The following is a 12,736-nucleotide window of genomic DNA, read 5'->3' as shown; positions in this document are numbered from 1 at the left end:
TCCTTCTGAGGACAAACACTATTCAGACATCTACACACAGGCTTCCCAGCTCTTGGTAAAATTTGTCCTAGTCTCAGTAAGGAAGCAATACTATTTTGAAACTACTAAGATGAAAAGGGTTTGTTTTTAAAACAGGACTCATAACTATGAAGGTCAGCAGGGAATATTTAGTTCTATTAAACATATCTCTCAGAGAACAAGAACAGATTGTGGATCAGCCTTAAATTTCATTCAAGAATTTACACTTTTGTCTCTCTGGAAGACTCTGTGTTTCTTATATCAGGTCTTCTAGAATTGATTTGCAATTTTGTCTCAGTCAAGTTCAGTTCTTATGCAAAAAAAAAAAAAAAAGAAAAAAAAAAGTCACATACTTTTTCTGAGGAGAATTTTCCCTGGTATGCTAGTTTTCTTACAGTTTCTTTAGTTAAACGATCCAGACTTTTCTTCCTCAAGTGTAACAGTAAAACACTAATTTACTCCATGTGGTTTTTCCTCTGTGCCAGCCAGTACAAAGGCCAGTACACCTTGCCTTCAGCCACATGGTGAATAACAGCAATAGTGCAGGTTCCAGAACAAGCATATGACAGATTTTCCTATGACATGTTTTCCTAAAGAGTTTAGACAGACCTGCCCTCTTCAACTACTACCCCTCCTAACCCCCTACCCCAAATTACTGATACAGTTCTTAAGTGTAAAATAACAGGTTTACTGCTCATATCAGAAGACAACAGCAACAAATTACTGCTATAGGAGTCTGGAAGCACAAGATCTAAAAAGGTGTGAGATAACTGCCTAGTTTACCATGGGACAGGGATGTAAGTTAATTTAGCGAGCTTCAGGACCAGGCCTGAGATGGAGAACGACTCAGGAAATAACAGGCCTGTCAGCCTGACCTTGGTGCCAGGGAAATCATAAGGCAAATTATCTTGAGTGACACCATACATCATGCAAGGGGCAAGATGATTTGTCCCAGTCAACAAGGGCAAGTTTTGTTTGACCTGTCTGATTTCCTCTGATGAGAGGTGGATGAGAGAAGGGCTGCCGATGTTGTCTACCTTGACACAGTTTCCCAAAGCATCCTCTTGGAGGAACTGTCTGCTTGTGGCTCGGATGTGTGCATGCTTTTATTTGGTGAAAAGCTGGTAGAATGGCCAGGCCCGAAGAGTGGTGATGAACAGAGTTAAAGAAATTGGCAGCCAGTTATAAAGTAGTGTTCCTCAGGACTCATTACTGGGGCCTGTTCTGTTTAGCATCCTTATCAGTGGCTTGGGTGAGAGGCTCCAGTGCATCCTCAGTAAGTTTGTAGATGACACTAAGCTGGGTGGGTGTGTCAATCTGGTGGTGGGCAGGGATGGTCTGCAGAGAGATCTAGACAGGCTGGAGGCTGGAGAGATGGGCTGAGGCTAGCAGTGTGAGATTCAACAAGGTCAAATGTTCAGCACTATACTTGGGCTACAACAACCCCATGCAATATTACAGATTTGGGAAACAGTGGTTTGAGAACTGCCTGGGGGAGAAGGACCTGGCAGTGTTGATTGACAGCCATCTGAATGTGAGCTCAGGTGGCCATCTTGGCTTGCTTCAGGAATAGTGCAGCCAGCAGGTCAAGTGATGTGATTGTCCCTCTCTGCTTGGCACTGGTGTGGCCACACCTTGAATACTGTGCTCAGTTTTGGGCCCCTCATGGCCCTTTTGAAATACGTCCAAAGAAGAGCAACTAAACTGGTGAAGGACCTTGAACACAAGTCTTACGAGGAACAGCTGAGGGAACTGGGGGTTGTTTAGTCTGGAGAAGAGGAGGTTCAAAGAAGGCTGAAGTAAATTGGGCTTCAGTCTCTTATCACATGCAACATGTCAACAGGACAAGTGGAAATGGCCTCAAGTTGTGTCAGGGGAGGTTCATGTTGGATATTAGGAAAAATTTCTTCACAGAAAGGGTTATCAGGTATTTGAATGGGCTGCCTGGGGAGGTGGTGGAGTCACCATTCCTGGCGATATCTAAGATGTGTGGATGTGGTGCTTAGTGGTAGTGGTTTAGCAGTAGTTGTGAGATTGCTCTCTACAACTACCTTAAGGGAGGTTGTAGACAGGCAGAGGTTGGTCTCTTCTCCCAGGCAACCAGCACCAGAACAAGAGGACACAGTCTCAGGCTGTGCCAGGGGAGGATTAGGCTGGAGTTTAGGAGTGATGTAGTCAAGTCCACCCCTTCTAAACAATTTCATTGGTCGTTCGCACTGTCCATCCAATTGGAAACAATATTTACAGTTCGTGAGTAAAGTTCATAGTCCGTTCCGGCTACATGAGTTGCCTTCACACGTGGTGTTAGCACATGCTTTAATACAGCAAGTCCTTCTTTTTCAGCAAATGACTGACTATCTGCAATGACTTTTGGTATTTCTGGATTGTAACGGGTTCCCTCCGGAAAAATCACTAAATACATGGGAGTCTCGGCTTTCACTTGGGCCCTCAACTTCTCTCAGAAAATCAATTCCCAAAATACAAGGTGCATCAGGTCCGGTCACAACTGTATGCTTCTTCCACTGTTTACCAGTTAAACTTACATTAACCTCTACCTTACTTAACTCTTGAGATCCACCAGTGACTCCCAGAATAGTTATAGACTCTGATCCCTGATAATTTGATGGCAATATGGTGCACTGAGCTCCTGTGTCAACCAAGGCCCTGTACTTCCAAAAGTGTGAAGTGCCAGGCCACTGGATGTACACATCCCAATAGATTCTGTTATCTCCATTATCCCTCTCCTCCCCCTGGCGGGAGGCAGGGCAACCCCTAATTATGGGGTCCCAGCTGGAGGAAGTTCTACACAGACAGAGTGATTGCCCATTGGAATGGGCTGCCCAAGGAGGTGGTGGAGTCGCCATCACTGGAGGTGTTCAGGAGGAGACTTGATAGGGTGCTTGGTTGCATGGTTTAGTTGATTAGGTGGTATTGGATGATAGGCTGGACACAATGATCTTGAAGGTCTCTTCCAACCTGGTCTATTCTATCCTATCCTATGCTATTCTATTGCAAAGTCCACAGTAGCGGTTGGACCTGATGCTCTCAAACGTATCTTCCAACCTCAGCTGTTTATTTTAACTCTGGAAATGAAGGTCTGTGAAGCTGGCCTGCAAATGGCTGAAAGAGGGAGACTTCTGAAGACCCCATTTAGTTTTGTGATGGTCCTATTTGGGCTAAAACAAAGGAAGTAAGGCTAAAACAACAACTTGCAGTTTCAAAACAAAATTTTGAAGGCTATAGTGCCTGAGTGAAGATGTTTATCTAATTAACTGCATTTTTAATACTGAAGTTGACATCTTTCAGTATGATAATGACCAGAACAGAGTACATGCTAAACATATACAACAAAGTTACTCAAATACTCAAAGATGTCATTCTCCCACTCTACTCGGTGCTGGTCAGGCTACCCCTTAAGTATTGTGTACAGTTTTGGTCCCCCTATGCAAGAAAGATGTGAACAGGCTGGCAAGGATCCAGAAAAGGGCCACAAAAATGATGGGAGGACTGGAATACCTGTCCTGAGAAGGAAAGCTGAGAGAACTGGGTTTGTTCAGCCTTGGAGAGACAAGGCTTAGGGAAAACCTCATAAGCAAGTAGAAGTACATAAAGGGTGGCTATCATGAGGAGGGAGACTCCCTTTTTACAAAGAGTCACAGGCTAAAGACAAAGGGCAAAGGGTACAAGTTGCTACCGGGGAGATTTGGACTGGATGCCTGAAAACTTTTTTTCACCTTTTGAACTATTAGACGTTGAAATAAACTCCCAAGGGAAGTGGTGGATTCACCAACAGTATACAGTTTCAAGGCCCAGACTGACAGGGCCCTGGGCCATCTTAATTAAAGGTTGACCTTACCCTGAAAGGTTGGACTAAATGATCCTTGAGGTCCCTTCCAATCTGGTATCCTATGAATCCGTAAACTGAATTCCCTTCTGTGAAATTCTAAATCAAGAGGACCCATGAATAAAGTTTTAGGAAACAAACAAACAAACCCCCATTATTCAGATATTTTTGGAAATTTGGTAGCTTTGGGTTTATGATGTAAGAAGTGACAGTAGGCCCTGCTCAGTAGTTTCAATTGTAGCACAGAAAGTTGTAGGATTCAAACCTGAGCCAAAGTGTTAAGTGGTACAAGTCAAAAGCTTCAGAAATTGTCAACAGTCTTCACCTGTGCTCCACTTCAGCTCTCTCAGGTACTTTGAATTACTGCTGGAGCTTTACAAATAAGAAGCCACACGGTCTTACTTAAAGAGTAGCAGATGTTTTCTGTTAAGAAACACCAAAGACAGATTCTGAAAAAGGCCACAGAACTGCAGTATCAGACTTTGTTTACACAGCTATGTTTACACATCAGGCTCAAGAACCTCTCTGTCAGTCAGATTTCCACCAGTGACTATTCATCCTTCAATACTCTGTAATGTCAGATCCAAATTTCCAGAGGTAAAATCATCCCACCTGTAAAACAAATTCCTAGCATTCCTTGCTAAAGCAGAATCAGCTATTTAAGCTTTCAGGAGTCCTCTTTACCACAGAAGATATCCTTTCAAAGAGTCTTCTTGAAAGGATTTCAGAGGGGACCTATAAAAGTTTTAATATGAGCTGCACTCCTGTGAAGAGAATGAAAAACAGAATTAATTGATTTGATGATTTCAGATTCAAGACAGCCACTGCTTTCTATGCAGCTCAATGTCTGATATGCAATCTACCCTCCTGCACTTAATGCACTGGAAAATGAAGTAGAACAGAAATCTGCACCAGGATTGATTAATATTTCAAAAATCTTTCAAGGCTTTCTCTTGGTGTTGCCTTCTTAAGAATTATGTGTCTTTCTCCATAGCTGTCCTGGTTTTGCTGGGACAGAATCACAGGGAAGCCATGGGTTGCAGGCCGTTAGCAGTTCTGAGTCAGCCAGAACAGATGACTCAAGCTGGCTCACAAGTGTACCCCATACCATGAACATCACACTCAATATAGAATACATAGAATAGAATACATAGAATAAACCAGGTTGGAAGAGACCTTCAAGATCATCAACCAATCCAACACCGCCCAAACAACTAACCCACGGCACCAAGCACCCCGTCAAGTCTCCTCCTAAAAACCTCCAGTGATGGTGACTCCACCACCTCCCCAGGCAGCCCATTCCAATGGGCAATCACTCTTTCTGTATAGAACTTTTTTCTAACACCCAGCCTGAACCTCCCCTGGCGCAGCCTGAGACTGTGTCCTCTTGTTCTGGTACTGCTTGCCTGGGAGAAGAGACCAACATCCGTCTGTCTACATCCTCCCTTCAGGTAGTTGTTGCTGTGGAGAGGATACTCTCCTGTTAGGGCTTCATGTTTGGGATCCTCCTTGCCCTGTGAATTTGTCTAGCGACCTATCAAAACTATTCAAAATAATCAATATTACTGCAACTAGAAGTAAGGTAACGTAAGGTCTCTGTATTTCAGCTACAGAGGAGCAATGAATATAGAAGTCACTGCCAGGTGGTTTGAGCTCAAGTAGGGGTGAGCCTTGAGTGTTTTGGCAGCCTCAGAATGATGCATGAGTAAAGTAGGATTTCTGGTATTGCAGTTCTTGGATCTCTTTTCTAGGATGCTTTATAGATTTTATACACCTGTGATGAGTTAATCTGCTGTTCTGGAATTGATAAAATCTAACACAGCAGATGACATTTCTAAGAGGCTACAGCAGGGACAGAGTATGAAAGATCATCCTTGTCTATTTTATGCTTGTGCATGCTCCTAAGTGGCTTTCTTCTGGGAAATCAGTCACATCTGTCTCATTAATTAAAACAAGAAGTCAAGAGCTAATAACTCTGATATGCTCCTAAAAGGCTCAGTGATATTTAGACAGGAAATCTGAGGGAAGTCAGAAGAAAGCCCCAAAATAATCAAAACACAACAGAACTGTCATGAACTTGAGGAAGGTGATAAGATGCCAGGGTCCCTAGCCTGCTACATTGGCACTGTGACAGGCTCCTAAACATACAGCCTCCAGAGCTGAAGTGCCCTCCTGACAAGGGTGCCAATTTTTATTTCACTTTCTTAGTGGCTAGGAGAGCAAGGAAAGTTTCTGCTGCTTTGCAGAGAGAAAGGCACCTGTCATTCATACACTTTAAGATCTTGGCCTCTTGCATGAATCTGTTCAGGTCTGGTGAAGCCATCATTCCTTGTGCAGGACTGATGTTATTTCAGATGCAACAATGACAGAAAACCCAGCACTTGCTCTTAAGAGTAATGCCTTATCAGACAAAAGAACTGTTACTGGTGATGCCTCTTTTTAAAATTTTCATTTCTCATTTGTTATGCCAACTGCCATTACTTACTGTAACTAATTTACAAAACCCACATGATCATTTCAGAAGTCTTCATTCTGAGAATCTGAGCCCATATTACTCAGTGAGGCAGGAGAGTGAAGTCACACACCCTTCTTACCACAAACCAAAGAGGTTCACTGACAAGTGATGGTTCCTCTTGGCTGTCACCAGCAAAGATTTTCTGCTAGAAGCAGGTCATTCCTAGGTAAGTGGGATTTTCACAGCTACCACTGTCACATTTCCAGCCAGTTCAAGATGATTGATTTATTAGGATGACAAAACAGAAAATATGAAAACCAGATCTTAAGTAGACACAATAGATAAACATCACATGCTCATTGGCATTTGTTTATCACAATATCCATAAACATTTAAATAATTAACACCCCCCCCACTTAGCAACAAGATTACTTGTGACAAGCACTCTTTTAGCAAAATATTCTTGTGAAGATCACAGAGCCTCTAATAACTTTTTCCTCTTAGACATCACTAAGAGGTTTTTCTTATGCAGTTTATAATTGCATCTTTTCAAAATACGCATCTTTCCATGCCGTGACTCGGATTTGAACCGAGGTTGCTGCGGCCACAACGCAGAGTACTAACCACTATACGATCACGGCAAGCTATCTGAATACTCGAAATTGAAGTCACAAATTTTTCCTCTCAGTGCTGTCCAAAATTTTGTACAAATGGTGCCACCTACAGTTTACACTGAGTTGTAACATCAGGTGGTTCTAAATAGTTTTGCCAGGTAATTGCATATTAATATTTCTCGCAATTACTTCTAGACTTTTAACAATACAGGCTTATCAAGATTATCTAAAATCAGTCTGTGGGGAGTTAGAATAACCCTTCTCCTGTCCATTAGATCTTTTCAGAAAGAATATTTTCCCCCTATTTTATCATAGATTGGAAAGCCAAAGTCAGGACAGCAGAAAAGTCTGTCAGTGTGCCATAGGGACATTTAGCCAAATGAACAAAATCTACATAACTGAAAGCACATTTACTGAGTTGAATGAGATATGACTCCTTCTAATATAAGAGCTTGTACTGATGGATGTCCTCTTCCTTACCTCTGCAATAAGCACAAACCACAAACACCTATTCCACAAATCACATTATTTGCTGTGGAAGGAGATACTACAGGGGAAATCCGAGTTCCCTCTCACATAGCTTCCACCAACTAAGACCATCAATTAGTACGATACTGAAGCAACTACTGAGAAGCACTTGCCCTTTGCTGGGCATTCAGGCGCAAAAAGACTGTAAATAACATTCAGATAGGTGCAACATTTAAAAAAAAATAGTTCTTTCAAATAAGAGTTCCAGTAGAAATCAAGCTGTGCAACATAAAGATTATTACAGAGAAAGAGAACAATGGAGCAGGCTCTGGGACACTCAAACTCTGCTCAGAGAATGCAGCCCATTTCTCTCATGCTTCCCACATTATTTAATTAAAAAATGTTGCTTGATTTGAGAGCCTTGAAAACTGTAGAAACACCAACACTGCAGTGGTGCAGTGCCATATTGTGTCTCTGAAGATGGAAGAAGACACATAGAGAGTTTCTAGGTTGTCATGCATAGTACCACTAAAATGTCTTCAGCATGTCTTCAGATGTGGGTTTACTCCAGATGAAGTTCTAATTAATAAGTAGAAGGACTGATTAATAAGTAGACTGGAACTTTAGAGGCAAACTTACCAAACAGACTGCTCTGCCTCAGTGATGAACTGTGCTGCTTCTGCCACAGAGCAATGCACAAACTCCTCCCACAGGTGGAAAGGATAAAGTATCTCTCTCTTTCTGATGGTTGGGAGGGGGTGGGGGGGGATGGGACATGGAGCAAAATCATGTTCTAATACTGTTTCAGACTGCTGTACTTCAGCCTATGGCCTTACCCAATGGCTTAGTGTGACCAGAAAAGCATTTTACTCAGAGGCCAGTGTATCCTTCCACAGAAGAAAGGGGTTGCTGCTTCCCTGATCTTAAATCCTGTTAGGCACAGACTAACCCTATGTGAAGAAACTGCATTGCTGTTGCAATCTTGAAACGAGGAGCGTTAAACATCTGATCTAAACTAAACCCTCAACTTAGGTTTGTTATTGCCTTATAAAAAAGCCACAACACTTAGCTGAAATTAAGCATAACCGTGTAAATAAGCAATGACAGACAAAGAAGAACTCTCGCTATCTTGCCATCCTTGTCTTTCAGTTCTTGTGCCACGGATGTCAGCAGAACAAGCTGCTGAATCTTTTGGCAAGAAAAAATATTCTGGGAAAAGCAATCCCCTGCTAGCACAGCTTGTGCTTTACAGCATGAATGTTACAGGTAAAGCTGTAAAGCCATCACATATATGTTGTCAGATGTAAGAAGTCACATACTGGACTTTTTTTCATTTATTTTTATGCCTTTCCCTCACCAGCCCCCAAGTCCTTTGAGCTCAGGAGCTGGAAAAGGATTGCTACTTCTGGGTGAAATCTTTGATGTGGTAAGTCCCATGATACTCCACAGTACTCCAAAATATCTTGATTAAACAGGACAGACTGTACACCAGTATTTGATAGCAACTGTCAGGACTGTGTATCAGGTTCCTTTCATTACTGTAAATTTGCTTTGATTGTTTCTTTTTCTTAAAAATATATTCATTGCAGAACATAGTAAACTGTGATTCAGAAAGAAGAGTGGTAGTTAATGCTGAAATCAGCTCAAAAAGTCTTAATAGTGAACAGGATGGTCCCATCACCTAGTCATCTGCATGTGGGTATGAATGCATTTGGAAGATGGCTTTGCTCAGCATCAGCATGCATGAGCAGGTGGAACAGACCTGGAACAAAGATGATTGAGTAGTAACTTCTCTTAAGTTTCTGGCTATTGTAGACCTGTGGAAGCAGAACTCTTAGAATATTTACTTTAGTTCCATACTTCCAAACTTAAAAAAAAAAATTCTGATTATATTATTACTGGTTACCTGTCCTGAAGTAACAACAGCAATCTCTGTTCCATCTGAGCTCCTCAGAATATCTGCATTTCCCTTAAAAACAGAAGTCTCGTAATGTTACAGATAAAGGTTTCTGTACATGGCATCTCCGTTTAAAGTAAGGGGATTGAATTAAAATTACTGCAAGACTTCTTGAGGTGCTTTACAAAATGATACTCAGCAGATGAAGGAGATTATAAATGTGATTTGTCTTACAGCCATTGATTAAATGTTTGCAGCTGTGGTGAGACAGGCTTCTGGAACAATTATTCTACTATATATGCTGTCACCTCCCATAACATTAATTTTTTGCATCAGTGAAAATAGATTTGCTGGATTGACATCAAAACCTTTTACTCCAGCACCTCAATGTCTTTCTTGTAATGAGGAGCCTAAAACTGAACACAGTACTCAAGGTGCCTTATGACTGCTAAATACAGGGGGACAATCACTTCTCTGGTCCTGCTTATCATACTATCCCTGATACAGGCCAGGATGCTGTTGGCCTTCTTGGCCAGCTGATCATACTGCTGTCTCATGTTCAGATGGCTGTTTAACCTGCACACATTTAAGCTGTGAGCAACCAGTTTCTCCAGGATGATACTGTGAGACACAGTGTCAAATACTTTACCAAAGTGTATAGCCTTTCCCTCATCCACTAAGTGGGTCTTCTTGTTACAGAAAGATTTCAGGTTTGTGAAGGTGAACTGGCCCTTCATGAACCCATGCTGACTGGGATCACCTGCTTGTCCTGCACATGCTGCATAATGACACTCAAGAAGATATGCTCCATGACCTTCCTTATCAGTGGGGTCAGACTGAAAGGTCTGCAGTTCCCCAGATTCTCCTTCAGGCCCTTCTTGTAGATGGGCATTGATTTGCCAATATCCAGTCAGCTGGGACCTTCCATTAGCCAGTACTTCTGGTAAATGTTGGATAGTGTGTTGGTGAGCACTTCTGCCAATTCTTTCAGTGCACAAGTCTGTCCTATAGACTTGTGTATGTCTAAGTGGTGCAGCAGGTCACTAACCTTCTCCTCTTGGATCACAGGAGCTTTATTCTGCTCTTCTTCCCTATCTTCGAGCTTAGAGGGCTGTGTATCTAGTGAACAATCGGTTCTATTACTAAAGACTGAGGCAAAGAAGGTATTGAGTACCTCACCCTTCTCCTCATCTTTGACCACTATGTCCCCCCTGAATCCAGCTGAGGACAAGAATCTCCTTAGTCCTCCTTTTATTGGTAATATATTTGTAGAAGCATTTCATGTTGTCTTTAACTGCTGAAGGCAGATTAATTCCTACTTGGGCTTTGGCCCAGGAAACAGACAAGTCAGCCTTACCTCCATCCCTGGAAAGGTGCTGGGTGTCATCTATAAGCACGTGAAAGAAAGTAAAGTTATTTGGAGTAATCAGCATGGATTTACCATGAGGAAATCATGTTTGACTAATCTGACAGCCTTCTATCATGGTGTGACTGAATGTATAGACAGATACAGGGAGAGCAGTGGATACTGTCTACCTTTACATTAGCAAGGCTGCTGACACTGTCTCCCATAACATCCTTGCAGGCAAGCTCAGGAAGTCTAGGTTAGAAGAGTGGATGGTGAGTTTGAGAACTGGCTAAACTACAGAGCTCAGCGCAGACTCCACTTGGAGACCTACATCTGATGGTGTTCCCCAGCTGTCAGTGTGGGGCCCAGTCTTATTCAAAATCTTCATCAACAACCTGGATGATGAGACAGCGTGTACCCTCAGCAAGTTTGCTGATGATACAAAACTGGGAAGCTTGTCTGATACACTGTATTGAGATCTTGACAGACTGGGGATCTGGGCGAAGAGGAACCTAATAAGTTTTAATGGAATAAGTGCAGAGTCCTGCACCTGGGGAAAAACACCACCATGCACCAGTACAGATTAGGGTTTGACTTGTTGGAAAAGAGCTCCATGGAGAAGGACTTTAGATTCCTAGTGGACAGTAAGTTATTCATGGGACAGCAACGTGCCCTTGTGGCCAAGAAGGCCAATGGTATCCTGTGGTGAATGAAAAATCGTGTTGCCAGCAGGTCAGGCGAGGTTCTATTCCCCCTCCACTCTGCCTTGGTGAGACCCCATCTGCAATATTGCATCCAGTTCTGGGCTCCCCAGTTTAAGAGGGACATGGATCTACAACAGTGTCCAACAGAGGACTATGAGGATGATTAAGGGGCCAGAATATCTGTCTTATGAGGAAAGACTGAGAGACCTGGGGCTGTTTAGTCTACAGTGAATAAATGACAGAACTCTCTCTCTTCTTATCAGTAAAAGCAAAATCTCGGATCCAGCATGGCCACATCTGCAACCATGTGTTTCTAAATATAGACATCTATAGCATGTGACATAGCTAAAATCTTCAAAGTATTACCTGTATCCCATCATGGTTGTGTAATAGGTCTTACAACAGAACTCCTGTGTCAATGAAGAGAAAATAGTAGTCAGCTGGCATTCATTCCACTTTACATAAGCTTCAGCCAGCAGAGCACAGAATTTGAGGTAAATGCATAACTACTCCCAAACAGCAAAACTCCAAAGCCCATATAATAAATGTAATTTCCTACCCTGTTAACTGATGCTTCTAATATGCCACTCAAACCTGAACTGGCATTTTATTCTGCCAGTCTGTGGTACAAGTGAAAGTGTCACCTCTTGTTCCTTTATTCTGCAACTTTTATCCTCTTGTAAAATTCTGTGTCTCGCTGAACATTTATGCAGATTTCCTACCGCTGAAGAAGCTTACAGGAGGAATTCTTTTCTTGCTTGTTGGTGGGTTTTTTCCATATTTTTTGTTTTGGTTTTGTGTATTATTCAGTTAAAACACAGAAATCAGACTTTCTAATCAAGATGAGCATCATGGCTTACCTGAGGTAGAGCATGAACTAGTACTGATCTCTCATTAATTCAGTCTCTGAATCTTTAAATTCTCCTCAAGGTTGCTAACATTGCAGGACAGAAAATTTTCTCTGTGCCTCCAAAAATAGACTGAGAATAGGAAGGCTCTTAGGATGTTCTGTTCCTGACAAACACATATTCTTCTTACTATAAACATCACCTAAGCACAACTTCCCATTTAATATTCTGCTGCTAGTGAATTAGTTGAGTTGTCACCAAGATAAGGATTTTGCATACATAACATTCTTAATGTTGTTTATTTTACTGAATTTTATTTTTTTTGTGTGTTGTAACACACCAATACACTTTCCCCTAAAGCCAGCAGACTACCATGTGTATCCAAACAGTTGCAAGCCACATGCCGGGGAGGATGGCTGGTGGGCAGCTCTGTCATTTATTCAGCACCGTGCTCTCTATTCTGATGAAGAAAAAGAGGGAATACCTTTTTAGAACAGAACAGAATAGAATAGAATAGAATAGAATAGAATAGAATAGAAT

At 42.0% G+C, this 12,736-nt stretch overlaps 1 protein-coding gene and 1 non-coding gene across 6 annotated transcripts in view; both read right to left on the bottom strand.

Moving 5' to 3' along the window:
- NFIB (nuclear factor I B) overlaps positions 1-12,736 on the bottom strand; it is a 297,023-nt gene that overhangs the window by 247,807 nt on the left and 36,480 nt on the right. The window lies entirely within an intron of this gene.
- On the bottom strand, positions 6,887-6,958 carry TRNAH-GUG (transfer RNA histidin (anticodon GUG)). The gene has a single exon. It is a non-coding gene; the product is annotated as a tRNA-His (tRNA).

This window comes from Dryobates pubescens, chromosome Z, assembly GCF_014839835.1.
Source record: "Dryobates pubescens isolate bDryPub1 chromosome Z, bDryPub1.pri, whole genome shotgun sequence".
NCBI lineage: Eukaryota > Metazoa > Chordata > Aves > Piciformes > Picidae > Dryobates > Dryobates pubescens.
Note: the sequence above shows the minus strand (reverse complement) of the source record. Positions and strands in the feature narration are given on the sequence as shown.